The sequence below is a fragment of the Amborella trichopoda genome, chromosome 13, assembly GCF_054954075.1.
Source record: "Amborella trichopoda isolate Santa Cruz 75 chromosome 13, AtrichopodaSantaCruz75HAP2 v2.0, whole genome shotgun sequence".
Classification (NCBI taxonomy): Eukaryota; Viridiplantae; Streptophyta; class Magnoliopsida; order Amborellales; family Amborellaceae; genus Amborella; species Amborella trichopoda.
In genome coordinates, this window is record NC_142348.1 from 51808927 (window position 1) to 51825049 (window position 16123).

Genomic DNA, 16123 nt, shown 5'->3' on the forward strand with positions numbered 1-16123 from the left:
AGGGCGCCATGGATGGGGAATTGAGTTTTCTGTTTGTTTTTGCTCTGTTTTAGTTTCTTTTATATGATCCCGCGGGAGCATATGCTACATTTTTTATTTTTTTTCAGTCGCTCGTGTTATCCGATCATGGTTTCTATGTGTCCCAGGACTCAGTTCTTCATATATTTTTCAGATGAGTTTTACACCTAATATTTTAGATTTATATAATCAGTAACATAGAGACCATTAATATGATAATATATAAAAAAGTTACAATTAAAAGTAGGGAAAAGTTGGTTACAATCTTAAAATGTAGAATCACATGCACCTCAAAAATCTATCGGAATGGCTGTTTGAAAAACCTCTAATTGGTCATCTTGACATCAAGATGTGTGAATATTAAAATAAATGTTTTTAAGTCTAAAACATAATGCATCTTGAAATACATTATCTAGATACGAAAATAGTTTTTAAGATAATTTTAAAAAAAAATTACAATAAAATTACATGTTACGATAAAATTTGGAGGTGCATCTTAATTGGATTGTTTAATGTTGCTACCTTTAAAAGTAAGAGTTTTTTTATTTAAAAAAATTAAACTATTATATTTTAGGACCTTGTTTCTATGCGGCCAAGCCCGCATAGGTAGAAATGTGGCCCTCTTAAGAAATCTATTTTTGAGATGGATTTTAAGACTTAATTGTAAAGACATGTAATATCTAATATGGAGATTATAAATATAAAAAAATAAATAATTTTTAAAAGTTAAAAATAATAATTTTAGTACTGTTAGTTTCTTTTGTTTTTAGATGGAACACCTACTTGCATCCATCTTTAAGATGAAGATGGATACTTTATGCTTTTAAAACCACGTATATAGAAATACAGTCCAGCCCACATAAAACAATTTTCTTATATTTTATTATTAGAGGCATACTTGAAAATCTATTACAGAAAAATAAATGATATTTTTCGGTGTTTGGGTATGTATAAGCAGCCGAGATTTCCCTATTTAACGTGAAATGGATTACACAAGGAGAGGGCTGGGAAATAAAATATGAGCGTGACGGGTAATCTAAAGCCCAAAAGATTGAAAAAAACAACAGAATCCACCTCCATGTGGGTCGTTTGAGGTTTGCTAAACAAAAACCATTTTCTCCGTCTCAGTCTCACATCTCATGCTCTCCCTCATCACTTCAACAAAAACCAGCGAAACCCAAACAGATGGGTCAAGTCCGAGTACATTTCACCTAGATGAAACCGAGTACGTGTTAGGTCTAAGCCTCACCATGACCCTATATGGTAGGATCTGGGTTAGGGTTGACTCAAACTCTTGAAAGAAAGATTAATGTGATCTTGCTGAGGATATATATATATATATATTTTTTCATTACTATTATTATTTTGGTAAATATTATTAGTTTTATTATAATAACTCTTGTTTCAAAAAAAATAAAACTAATAAATACAATATCTTAAAAATATTGATGTCATTAAACCAATTTTTTTAAACAAAGAAAATATCCACAATTATTATGCTTGAGAATATAAAGATAATATAATTAAATATGACAAAAAATAAAATAGAGTGTCGAAGATTACCTCAACTGGACTTATTATACCCCACATCGAGTCACCACCATCTGATGACTCTCAATCGAGAAAGTACGTTTAGGCCAAGCCATACCAATAGAACATGAAACCCCTTTGATCACAAACTCAAACATTAGGTGAATTTCGTTAACAATCTAGTTTGAGAGAGATGGATTATCCTTTTGCTATACCCTAAAACCCTTAGCCATAAATCAATAGTTGAGAGATAAAAGAAACCAATAGCCTAAACGCTTACCCCTTTTTACAGTGTGGGTGAGAGAGAGATCAAAAATGAGAAAGTGGGACATACCCCTTTGGGCTTTCATGAGAGAGATATAAACTTTCTTAGGAGAGAGATATAAAAATAAGGTGTAGAGATTTTTGGTACAGACAATATATTTTTATAGGCTTTAAATAATATTAGAGTTTCTTAAGGTTTTTCTTGACTTACCTCTTTTTATGAGATTGAATATGAACCATTAATCTTGAGTAACTTATGGGATGAGCGATTTAAGCCCTCTATCCCATAGATGAGCCATTAACATTATAAAATGTGCTAAAACTTTTATCTCCTTTTTCTAAACCATTTTTCCATCAATATAAATTAAATAAAATAATTCTAACTATAATATTGTGCATACCAAAATAATGCACAAGCTTTTTCATACTTTTCAAAAATTTATTCAAAGTTTCCTCAAGCCAATACCTTTCCAAAACACATAGCAACCTAGCCGACAAACAAAAGTCACTTGTCACAAAAATAGAAAGCTTCTAAATGGGTGGGGTATGCCACCCATGAGACTATCTCATGGGGCCTACCATCTAGGCCATTGTGGGCCCATGTGCACAATGGGCCCCCATGCAATTTTAAATATTTTTAAAACTCAATAAAATAATTTTAGAATTTATTTGAATATTTAAATCAATGCAAAATCAATATATCTGATTTTATAAATTCAAATTTGATAAATAAAATATCCAAAGATCTAGAAAAATTCAAATAATAATTCTAAAATCATATATATATCATAAAACAAACATAATTAAATTCATTAGATTGGAAAATGATCCATATGGTTTAAGAATTAAATCAATAAAACATTGGGGCACTTCACTTTCAACTGTGGACGACATACCACACTTGCTTTATCAAATCGACACAGTGTTTTTCATGACCCACAATCCAAAAAGGGGCTCATTAGTGGGTCACCAAAGTCTGGCCGATGAGCCAAGGGGTCGCAATCCCTGTCTGTAGATTTCAGTTCTCCCTTAGAGACGTGCTAAAATCGACTAGACCTGATGTGACCAAACCTCCTTTGACGAATATGGGTATCTCTTGTACATGCATAAGCTTCACCTGAAAGGTGGTTTGTTTTCCCAAAATAGTCTATCATTATGCATGCCATGTGATGGTACATAGATGAGGCTTTAACCCCCGTTTCTGAAGGCCACCATCACACACAAGGGTCTCACAATCCCTCGGCTTACTGATCCGAGCATACTCCGACCTCATCAAAGGATGACCCATTAAAATCCTCATCGGTTAATTTTCTATCCCAAGGTAACATAGGTTTTTCTCAATCGACTGGCATCGACCGTCAAACACAGTTCAGTATCAACAAATATCGTTTGCTTAGTATGGACCACGAGGAACCACACTCCCACTGAATTCATGTTTCATTATATCATTTCATTTTACAAGCACTCATAGGACGCCACATTCACCCAACATCTCCTACTTGGACTTTGTAGGCCTTACATTATGTCTTCGTCACTTTCTTTCATCCCCAATTACAATCTCACTCTCACCTCATTCTTCAAGTGATAGAAATATGATTTTATATGCTTGGAGATCTTATGGAATCATGACTCCTTTGACACACAAATCACCATCATATTGTCACAGAAAATCCTTATTGCCTCACAATGCACGGGGTGAAAGTCAAGTCGATTAAAAAATTTCTTAATCCATACAACCTCCTTGCCCATCAAACAGCACGCGACATAGTTTACCGCCATGGTGGATAATGCCACCACATCCTGTTTCTTTCATTTCCAATAAACTTTACCCCTTTCAAGCATGAACACATATCTAGATGTAGATTTTACATCATCTGGATCCGTGAGATAGCTTGCACTTGTATATCTGAATATCCAAGCAACTAAAAAAAAACTATGAGACTGTAGTAGCTCTCACTCAATTATTACACATACAACATATACATTCTTAGCATTCTTATATAATAAGTAATTCAATGCCCATTGGTTTCACAATATGCAAAACTTTCATGAACCATAAAGGTCCAACCACACTAATCATCTTAGTAGTAAATCCATACAAACCAAGTTATCTTAATCAACACAACATGTGTCAAGGAAACCTTGCAAGATAACATTCCTACAATATTCCCTATAGTTCAAGGTCTTAGGTAATCGAGTATTCTAAATAACTAGAAACATGAGTCAAGGCATATGGGTATTTAAAAACCAGTGCATAATAGTTTTTCTCTTATTTTTATAAATACCTCCAAAACACAATGCTTTTCTCTTTAATAAAAAAAAAACTGTTGACTTGGTACATATATATGCATTCACAAGCAATAATTAGATAATAATATGATGGTTTAAAATTATTTTCATAAATAATTAGTGGACCTTGTAAGACTATGTGGTTTTCTCAAAACCATATTCATAGACTTAGGTTTTTCTCAAATCATCCAATTTTAAAATATATGCTTAGCCTGCTTAAATCATTTTTCCGTATTCACTTTTAATTTCCTACCAAGTCAAGTTCATAGTCACAAAAACAAATTATATATACCATCTTATAATTTTATCTAAAATAAAGCATTACTAAAGAATGATTATTAAAGCCTTGACAAAATACTTCATTTTTGGCAAATATGGTGGAGAATTTATCAAGAGATCAACATCACAAGCAGCACATCATATTATAGACATTATTGGAAGGATAGTCACTAATATTGAGTTCCATCAGAGCACTCCCTTCATGCTTACATATTTGAATGAGCCACACCCACCTCTCGTGTTTCATTCTTATTGCCCCTAATCAAATCACATCTCCATGTGTATTACTACCTCAAGTAGTTCATACTTAAGCACAAGGAGACATTAAAACAAAGGGTATTTATAAATCAGCTCTTTCAAATTTGTTAGCACCCATCACTTTATTTCCATACACTCCATACAGATTCATAAAACAATTAGCTAAAATATAACCAAAGCATATTAAACATAAAATAAAAAGTTATTAAGTCCTCTTTCCTTATATGACCTTACCATGTAATGTGGGATAAATTTCATGTTTCAAAATCATGTAGTGTGGTACATGGGCTTTATTGATTCATTGCTTTTATTTGTTTGACAAGCTTTTGTGATCTTGAAATAACGCACAACTTATGGAGAATATGTTGGTTAATGGTTTTACATGTCACGAAGTGTCTATCTCTTTGGCACTTAGATTTTCTCTATCTTACACCGTGAAGAAATTCTCTTCTTCATCCCATCATTTTAAATATCACAAATTTGATTCTCCCACTGATCTTTAGCGTTTTTTTGCTACCACAAAGTCTATCCATGTATCGCTTGATCTTGAAGAAACCAAGATGCTTTTATATGTATTCTGTTTTTTTTTCTTTCAGCTATTCCCTGATAAAATACTCTTCATATAGAGTATCATATGTCGCCAACTCTATATTACATCTCTATTAAGTTTTACTATAATAAATCATACTCATGGAACACTATAAAACATTTTTAAATGAGCCCTAAAAAAGTCTTCATTATGAAGAATCCAAAGATGGGCATTAACATGCCACATCTTTTAATTTACTAAAGAATCGAACATGAGCATCCCATGATAAAAATATGATATCTCTCAACTCATATAGAGTTTTTCTCTGAATCCTTTTGAGTATTGAAATAGATTAAAAAATATAAAATAGTGCTTAGTTTCATCCCTAAATCATATAATTTAATGAGTCTTCATTTTAGTGACATTTACGTCACAATACAATTTTCTCAACAGAAAATCAGGTTAAGCACCTCTCAATAAAAAAATGTTTCTCTCAATCCTCAAAGAATTTCTTCTTGAAATCTTTTATGTTGAAAATCTAGATTCAAACCAAATCGTAACATCATAGTGTGAATCCCAAATAATACTTTTATTCAGAGAAATAAATAAGTGACATTCATATCACAAAATAAATCATACTGTAGAATTACAGGATGAACAATATATAGTAAAATTATCTTTTCTCTCTACTCTCAAAGAGTTTCTCTTTCAAACCAATTTTTTTTGAAAGTGGACATATAATAGTAATATATATATTTTCACAAGCCTCATATCACTATGTTATATAGGCTTGATAAATATAGATATTTATGTCTTAATTAAAAACATACCAAATTGCAAAAATTTAGGATGACATCTCTTAAATCCAAAATTTTTATTCTCCCCTTTCCATAGATATTTCACTTTCAAGTAAATTTTATTAGAAAACAGACTCAAAATGAAAGTTAAAAACTTAGTTTAGACCATAAAACATTATATTAAGAATGAAAATAAACTTCTAACTTCCAAGTCATTGAAATAGTTTTCGTTACAGAAAATAACACGTGCCCACCCTTCAATAAATAGATGATATCTTTCAAACCACAAGAAATTTCTTGATTAAACTATTTTTGTTTGAAAGTGGACTCAATTTTATGAGTTACAGTCCAATTTTAGCTAGAAATAAAATCATATAGTTGGTGGGAAAAATTATGTAACTCAATGGACAATTCCTAGATTTTGCAGGTTCAGAAATGACACCATTCATTGATGAGTCAATAACTCTCAATTCCCTTAGGATCTTCGACTGAAATTTTGCAGATAGATCCTACTCCAAAAAACACACAATATCACTGAAGTATGAAATAAAAAAATACATCATTATCTTCTTCATATCACTGCTCCAAAATAACTCAGAATACCCATTATGCAGAGTGCATTTTTTGGTGTTTGAATATTCTAGTAATTCTTAACCGAAGGTGTATTACTTGACCACAAAGGTTATTACCTTTCTTATTCAGTATATGCAATCATTTCAATGGGACGCACTTGAAAAAAAATATCAAATAAATATTTTTCATATAAGAAATGATTAAAATATATTTGAAATTTTTAGGAGTATTTTTGTCATTTTATTTTATTGAGAATATTATTTTTATATTTTTTAAAGGTACGAGTTTAAGAGAGGTGTTGATGCCCAAATTTTGGTGTGCAAATATTTTTTAGAAAAAAAATAAAAAATAAAATAGTGCAGAGGAGTGACATTATGATTGAAGTCATCTCAGCCATCCTTTCAGAATGGATGGTTGGATAGGGATATATAGGTAATATACATAAGGAGAAGTATAAAAAGCTTGCAACAAGGGCCTAACTTCTATACAGTAGGAGAAGTATAGAAACCTTTTCGCTACGGGCAAGCTTTCTATATTCCCCTAATGTATAGTAGTTATATACTTCTATATATCTAGCCGTCAGATTTGAATGAGCAGCTGAGATGGATCTAATGCCAATGTCACACCTCTACACTATTTTATTTTCAAAAATTTTTCAAAACATTTTTACACCAATTTTGAGCTTCCACTCTTCTCTTAAATTCACACCTAAAAAAACTATAAAAACAATATTCTCGATAAAATAAAATAACCAAAATACCACTGAAAGTTTCAAAGGTATTTTGGTCATTTATTTTATTAGAAATATTTGTTTTATTTTTTTTAGGTTCTTCCCTTTGAGATGATAGCACATATTAAATCTTATATTTATATAATTTGTAGAATAAAAACTAAAATTAAAAATAAAATACTATGAGGCATCAGATCTAGATCAAACGGTCAATGACTTATTTGATCTAAATTGGATAGCTGGATTGGGGAGAAGTATAGAATTTCTATACAGTAGAAGTATAGAAGCCTTTCGCCCGACACAAACCATAGTTATCAAGACTGGACCGAACAGGTGGTCTGCCCGATTAGACTGCTGATTGGTACCTTGGTCAGGGTGACTCACGGTAAAAATAATATTTGGTTGAAAACTAGCTAAAGTCAATGTCTGACTAATTTTGGTTGAGAGGACCAGCAGGTTTGACAAGTTTCGATCAAATAAAGTTAAACTTTTAATACATTTTATATTTCTAAACTATTATATCAAACATTTTTTTCTTTTTTCTAAAGCTCTCAATTGTTTGGTGGCCGGCCCGATCCTGATAAAACTGACACAAACCTTTTTCTCATAGTCTTTTGAAAGAGAAATGTTCAACTTTCTATCTCTTCTCCTATGGCTTTTACACATTCTCTCTTCAAAATCTTAGATTTTTCTCTCTCCCCTTATAAACTAAGATTATCTCCCTACATAGGAGAGTTTTATTAAATAAATTCCCTTGAATACATGTGACAAAAAACAAAAATAAATATATATTTATTCATATAATATTTAATTAAACATAAAGATGATATATTTTAAAATTTTACTACCTATATTTATTTTTAAAAACGATTATATGTTTATATATGCATGAAGTGATTACAAAAGGCAATTTATCTTTGCAAAATGAAAAAGATTTACATGAGTTAGCTTACAAACGTCCAACTTTAAGATACACATTGCAAGGGCACCTACTAAAATTATATAAAAAATAATGACCTAAAAAAAGTAGATTTTAAATTTTAAGCTTTTTTATTTATTTGTTTTTAGTATTCATGATCACCTTGGCCAATCCCTGAAAATTTTGATAAAAAAATTCCATTTGAGGTATTTTATCTCAATAAAATAACAAAGAAAAACTTCTAAAGAAATAGGATTAAATAAAAAGCTACCAGAGTGAGGTGACATCAATGAAAACGGTTCCAGAATAACTTTAGTATTAGAATATGAAAGGTTTCTATACTTCTCTTATAACATAGAAGTTCTATCCTCCCCCGACCATCCAGCCGTCCAATTTTGATCAAGAGAGTCACTCACTATTTGATCTTAGATCTGACGTTTCAAAATATTTATTTTTAATTTTTTTATATAATTTGTATGAATCTAAAATTTGGTACGTACCATCTTCTTATTGGGGAGCACTTATAAAAAATATTAAAATAATATTTCAATAAAATATAATGACCAAAATACCCTGAAACTTTTAAGGGTATTTTGTTCATTTTATTTTATTTAAAATATTTTTTTATATATTTTTCGCTAGTGCGAGTTTAATAGAGGAATCGACATCCAAAATTTGGTGTCAAAATAGTTTATAGAAAAAAATTAAAAATAAAATAGAGTAGAGTCGTAACATTGTGATTGGGGCAATCTTAACCCTCGATACAGAATGGATAGTTGGATAAGGGGGAGTATATAAGTTTTATGTTGTAGGGGAAGCATAGAAAGCTTGCCCCTTAAAATATCCTCTCGTAACAATAAAAAAAAGCCTTCTTACAAAAATGAGGAACATTCGGCCTGACCATAGTTAGCAAGTCGGGGACTTTCAATAAATCGGCTTACCTTAAAATCGGGAAAAAATCGTTTTTATTTTAAAAAGTCAGATGGAAAATTCGAATAAAAAATATGGATCGGAAAAAATACTTCATGTAAAGATATCGCCAATATATCAGACTGGGCTCAAAAAATCGGAGTCAAAAAATCAGATAAGTTAAAATGTTAGAAATTTTGAAATTCTGAAAAATAAAAATTATGTCAAAGCCATCAATAACTAATCCATTCATAAAAACTTTACTAGACTGATATAATTAAGTCTATTAATTTAGATGACTCATGACTCTCATCCAGTTATCCCATATTCAAAACATAATTAACTAGAAATATTCAAAATTAAGCATAAGGTAGGGTAGAGTCAAAAGAAAAGTTAGGAGTTTGGGAATGTGTAATGCCCAAGTCATGTAGCCATGCATCATCACCATCATTATCCGGAGAGGTATCCTCATGTTCCACCTCTTCGGAAACCTCTTCCGACAATGAACCAAGTTGTTCTAGATTAATTGCATTACAATCTCGAATTTCATTTTCACGTGATGCAGCCATCATCTTCGAGTTCACTCGTTTGTAAACCAAGTCGGTTAACATAGTTAGTGCCAATCTGTTCTCTTTTTTGGTTTGAGTCGCCTCAAAAGCACTCCAATTTCTTTCGCACGCTGATGAGCTACATGGTTAGCTCAAAATCTTAATGGCAACCATTCGAACCAGTGGAATGCTTTCTTCGCATGCTTCGCACCAACTCCTGCATAATAATAATAATAATAATAATACAAGAAGATACAAAAATTTGATAATCAAGAGGATACTTACGAGGATGAGCTGTTGACAAGAAGATACAAAAATTTGATAATCAAGAGGATACTTACGAGGATGAGCTGTTGACAATAATCCCAATGCAACACTATCAAATATATTTGAATCCCGCGTATGGTACTTCAACAACTCTGAAAAGAATACAGTTTCTTGTTTTGTCTGGATAATTGAATTTGATATCAAGGTAAAATCAGCCTTCACTTCAGGATTATCAAGTTTAAGAAACCCACTGTACATTAAAGTTGGATTAAGAAATGAGGCAGCGGCATGAATGGGCTGAATTAGATTTTCCTTTCACCTCTTTTCGAATATCTTCACTAATTCAATATACCTAGATTCATTTCCATTACAATTTATCTTTAGTGCTCCCTTTGCCCTTTCCATTGCTTCATATAAATATTCCATGGTTGACCACTCACTATCACCCAAACGAAGCACCTTGATAAGATGCACTAATGTAGTGATTGTATCATTCTAAAATTTGGAGCTTTGAATTATTTCTGTGATTTTTGTATCATTTTTACTCTTGCTATAATTCATAGCTCTCCACTCAGAGGATGCAACCATCACTCTCAAACCCTCTTCTACATGCAATACAGATTGAGCCATCAAAAAGTTAGTGGCAAATCTAGTTTTACCATACTTTTTCAATTCCCTTCCATTAATGTTATTTCTCATTAAATCTAAAGCAATGGTATGGAGATACATTAAATCCACTATTAGCTTAGCATCCTTAGTGACATTTTGTACCCAAATAACCTTTTTATCAATGTCGTCTAGAAGCAAATTCAACCCCTGGGGTAGCACACTGTGTTTTATGAATATGAGAGAATCTCGATTATATTAGATCACCAGCAAGTATATAATTTGATTCATTGTCAGTCATAAGATGAACAGTATTTTGTAGTCCTAACTCCTCAATGACTTGAACAAGAATCTTTTTAAGAAATAATCCAGTTATGCTATGCTCAGATACCTCAAATGCATTTATAAAAACTGATCCCTTTGGACAAGATGCAACAACATTGAGGAATGACCGGTTTTTCATATTCAACCAAAGATCTGATATCAAAGTACATCCTGATTGAACCCATGACTCTTTTATTGAAGCTACATATGCATCGACATCTGTCTTAAGTTCTTATACCAATTTAGTGCGAACAGAAGAATAACTTGCCAATGTGTAGCTAGGACCAAAATTGATACATGCATTTATGATATTGACAAATGATCGTGCATTAATAACATTAAATGCAATATTATTCATAATAAACGCACGAGCAACTTCTTTGTCAACAAAACTTTATTTTTCTTATTCAACAATGAAGGTAAAGAACTTTTTTGCAAACGGGAACTGACAGTAGATGTACCTAAGTTTATCGAACATTGATAAACATTTTGAACATATGATATAATTTTGTTCTTCTTTGGAGGCTTAGAAGATACCTCGTGTGTCACAGAAACAGCTATAGCTTGTACATCATCTGGTACTTGAGGACCAACTTTTATATCATTCTCTTGTTCTCTTGACAAGTGATATTTAAATCTTGTTATCCCGACGGAAAATCCTTCACCGCAAAAATTGCAATACAATTTATGTCTTCTTTCTTCACAATAATCCCAAAATGGATCTTTTGACCTAACCATTGTATCTTCTTTCCTGTTTTTTAACAAATAAAAAATAATAATATATAAGTGTACACACGTTAGACGTTCATGCTCTTTATAAAAAAATAAAATAATAAGTTCATGATAAATACACCATATGAATATCTTCATTAGATGTTTTAACCAACATCACACCTACTTAGTACATACCAAAAAAAAAAAATGCACGATATAAATTTTCACATTAAATAATTTAACAAAGATCACACCTACTTAAAAAAAACCCAAAAAAAGTACACCATATAAAGTTTTACATTAAATACTTCAACAAATATCAAATCTTCTTAAATATCAACATACCCAAAAAAAAACACAATTTTTTTTTTACAAATATCAAATCTACTTTAATATCAACATACCCAACATACACCATATAATTTTCACTTTGAATACTTCAACAAATATCAAATATACTTAAATATCAACATACCCAACATACACCATATAAATTTTCACTTTGAATACTTTAACAAATATCAAATATACTTAAATATCAACATACCAAAAAAAAAGAAGATACAATTAAATATCAAATCTACTTAAATATCAACGTACCCAAAATCTACTTAATATCAACATACCCAAATCTACTTAAATGCTTCAGCAAGTATCAACATACCCAAAAAAAGGTACAATTTTTTTTTCATTAAATGCTTTAACCAAGGTTTAGTCATTTTGTAACTATGGTTAAAAATAAGGTTTTATACTTTATATTCTTGTTTTCATTGAAAACAAATATCGTTGAAAATAGGGATATGCCTGAAGACTATGGGTAATTTCTGTTTCCTTCAAAATAGCGAGAGGGCTGGAGCTGAAAGGGGAGGATAGGCTGGAGCTGAAAGGGAGAGTATGGGTAATCGTTGCTTCATTGAGAACAGAGAGAGGCCTGGAGCTGAATAGCTGCTCCATTGAAAGCAAGGAGATGCCTGGAGCTGAAAGGGGAGGATGGGCTGGAACTGAAAGGATTAGAAAATGAAAGGGGATTTCTATGTTAGAGAGAGATGGGGTTTCTATGTTAGAGAGAGAAATTGAAAGGGGGTTTTATCTGCGAGAGAAATTGAAAGGGGGTTTTCTATTAGAGAGAGAAAATGAAATAGAAATTGAAAGGGGGTTTTCTATTAGAGAGAAAAAAAGAAAAAGAAATTGAAAGGGGGTTTTTCTGTTAGAGAGAGAAAATGAAATGGGGTTTTTCTCTGTAATTGCAGGAGCAAGAAGACGGAGTTCTTTTTCTGAAATTTGCAGGAGCATGAAGATTATGAAATTTGCAAGAGCATAAAATTAGGTTTGCTGATTTTAAGATTTTTTTTTTCTTTTTAGTTATTTGTATGTATTTAGCGATGCCCTAAATATCGAAGGTTTAATCTGATTATATATATTTTTAATGTATATTTCTTTAATTTGCAGGAGTAAAAAAGTTTAATGCATGCATATATTATTCATCACAAAAATTTGGATTTTGGATCGATATGGTTTTCTTTACTCTGCATCTATATTATTTCTATACACAATAATTTCCTCTATAAATTTACAAGCAAACAATATTTCATTTGCAAAATAACTACTGAGCATTGACATGTTTAAGTTAAAAAGAAAAAAAAAAAAAAAAATCATACCTTCAATCTGTAAATGAGGTTTTGAAGAAGAGGAACGTGATTTTAGCATAACCCTAAGACAATAAACCCTAACACTACATAAATCAATTGGGGATAAAAATTTTCATTTTAGGATTTTTTTTTTTTTGGAAATAATATTGTTTTTTTTTTTTAAATTACACATAGCAAGAAAAAATTTGTTTCTCTTTTAAAAAAAAACACAAGCAAAAATATGTTTTTTTAGGCCCGTTTAATTCGTTCTCCAAAAAAACGTGTTTTAACGTTATTAGGAAAAAACAAGTTTTTTTAATGAAATTTTTTTAAAAAAAGCTCTTTTTAACGTTTTTTAAAAAATTCCGATTTTTAAAAAAAATCGACGATTAATAGCCAATTTCCTAACTATGGGCCTGACACCCTTATATCAATGATAAGATGGCTTGAAACTTTGCTCAAAACTATTTCCAAACCCTCCTTAGATATTACCCTCCTATCCCAGTAGGATTCTTTAGTGACCATGCTTTATTATCTTCATTATGACTTCCATACACCACGGCTTATAGACATGACTCCTCTAACATTGTCCTTTGTCACGTCATGTTTGACTAAGGTTGGCGACTGGGTTTGTTTGTTAGGCTGGCCGGATCAGATGGGCCAAAGGGCCCCTAACTGAATAGATATTTTAAATAAAAAAAAAAAAAAAGAAAAAAAAAAAAGAAAATACAAGGTTGGGCTAACATGGTTGTGGCCCTAGGCCGAGTGGCCGTTCATCCGGGCCCCAAGCCCAGGCACCGGTGTGCAACCCATAGGCCCTTGGCCCATGACCCAACTGGTTTTTCAGCCAAACCGAGCCTTGCGAATCATTGTCAACGCTAAGTTTACATTAGGCTCGCTTTCTTATTTTCGTGGCTATTACGTGATGCTTAACCAATGCCTGCTTCCCTCGGCCTCACGGCACTGACATGTGGCCAACTTACGAGTGACATGTGGCTACACGTGTAAACTCACATCAGGTTTGCTTCCCTCTCTTTTTCTATACGCGCAATGGAGTGTCTTCGCTACATGAATCTATAGGAAAACAAGCAACACTTATCCTTAGATGTGGGATAATTCCTACAAAAAATCATTAAAACAAGATGATTGATTATATATTATTATAGACGTTATAAATATCACATGTGGCGACGTAGCCGTGTTGGTGGACAACAGTGATTTTCAAGTGTATGTCTTGAGTTCAAACACCAAAAAATATTTTGACTTCGAACCCCTTAGCACATAACATTTTCTTTTTTTTTTTGAGTTCGAACCCCTTAGCGCACAACAAAAAACTACAAAAAAAATTTTGTTGTAAAAAAAAATAAACAAAGGCAGAAAATACTGTTGTAAGAAAATAGAAAAAATATAAAATAAAAAAATTTTCAAGATAAAGATAAAAAAGATAATACAACATTTTTTTACTTTTCTTGTAAAAAATACAATTTGTTGTCAAAAAATAAACAAAAGCAAAAAATACTGTTGTAAAAAATAGAAAAAATATAAAATAAAAGTCTTTTCAAGATAAAGATAAAAAAGATAATACAACATTTTTTTTTATTTTTCTTGTACAAAAAATACAAGGTAATATAACAAGGATTTCTTGCAAAAAAAATAAAACAAAAGGCATAAAAAAATAAAATGTACTTTGGCAGCATCATTTTTTATTTTTCTTGTAAATAAAAATAAAAAGTAATACAACAAGTAAAAAAAAATGTAGTATAACATCTCCTTCTTTTGTCAAAAAAAAAAGAAAAGATAATCAACAAGTATCATATTTTTCTTGTAAAAAAAAAAAGAAGATAACACAATAAGTATTTCTTGTTAAAAAATAAAAGGTATTTCTTCATACAACGTCGCAATAAAATGGTCTAATTATATTTTTTATTTTTATAACATAATGGTCTTTAACATAAATTTAGTAATATTAATTTAAAGATAGGATTCATACAATGAGGCCATTTGAAATCTCTCTCTTTCTACTAACAATCTCTTCCATTAATTTATTATAGAAACCTAAAAAATTAAAGAAAATTGGTACGCATTTTAATAATTTCTACATTAATAACCAAATCTTTTATTTTATTTATTAATTTTTTTTATTATAAATCATGTAGGTATTATTTTTCTTACAGCTGTCAATAATACATTTTATATTAGATGATATTATAAAATATTTTGGATTTGTTATTATTTATATGATAAAATAATTATACAATATTGTTGGCATGTAATATTATAGTTAGTTAGGTTGTAATAATTTAGGTTTTTTTAGCGGATTAGGGTTTTCCGCCAATTCGATATTTTAGTGACCAATTTTTCATCAATTTAGGTAACTCTTTATTGTAGTCCATATGTGATTATATAGTTAATCCACGATAATTCTATGATTTTTTTTGTGTGATGTAAATTTGATGGTCAACATAAGTTCATACAGGGAAAGAACATCTCAATATTCATAAACTGAAAAAAACAATGAAAGTTAATAATGTAGGACCCTCATTTCTTATTGGATTCATAAAAAACAACATTTATAATGAACTTTAATAATTTTTTTGAATTTTTTTAAGGCTTAATCAGAGCGATTTAGCCCGACTCCCGATCCGGATCACCAATTCGCCGATCCTGATCGGTTTTTGGGATTCCCGATCCAAATCACCGATCCGTTTTTTAAACCACTGCTCTATCTATATTCTAACCTAATTGGGTCGGTTAGGAAAAAGGATGGCCCAACCAAACATATATACATATAGAGACAAGGGAAAAATATATAATGGGACCATTTACCAATGGTACAAAGTAGTCACAATAAATCTTGACCATCGAATGTGAAATTGAGTGGTTGCATTTATTTCAATTAAATTTTTTTTTTCTATAAATCTAAATCACTTGAAATTTTGAG

At 30.9% G+C, this 16123-nt stretch overlaps 1 long non-coding RNA gene across 1 annotated transcript; it reads right to left on the reverse strand.

The window, feature by feature from the left end:
- Positions 1-9438: 9438 nt before the first annotated feature.
- LOC110008244 (uncharacterized) lies at positions 9439-13352 on the reverse strand. The gene is made up of 3 exons (XR_002282941.2): positions 13213-13352; positions 11378-11591; positions 9439-9860 (listed from the first exon to the last, which is right to left on the reverse strand). It is a non-coding gene; the product is annotated as an uncharacterized LOC110008244 (long non-coding RNA).
- Positions 13353-16123: the final 2771 nt, after the last annotated feature.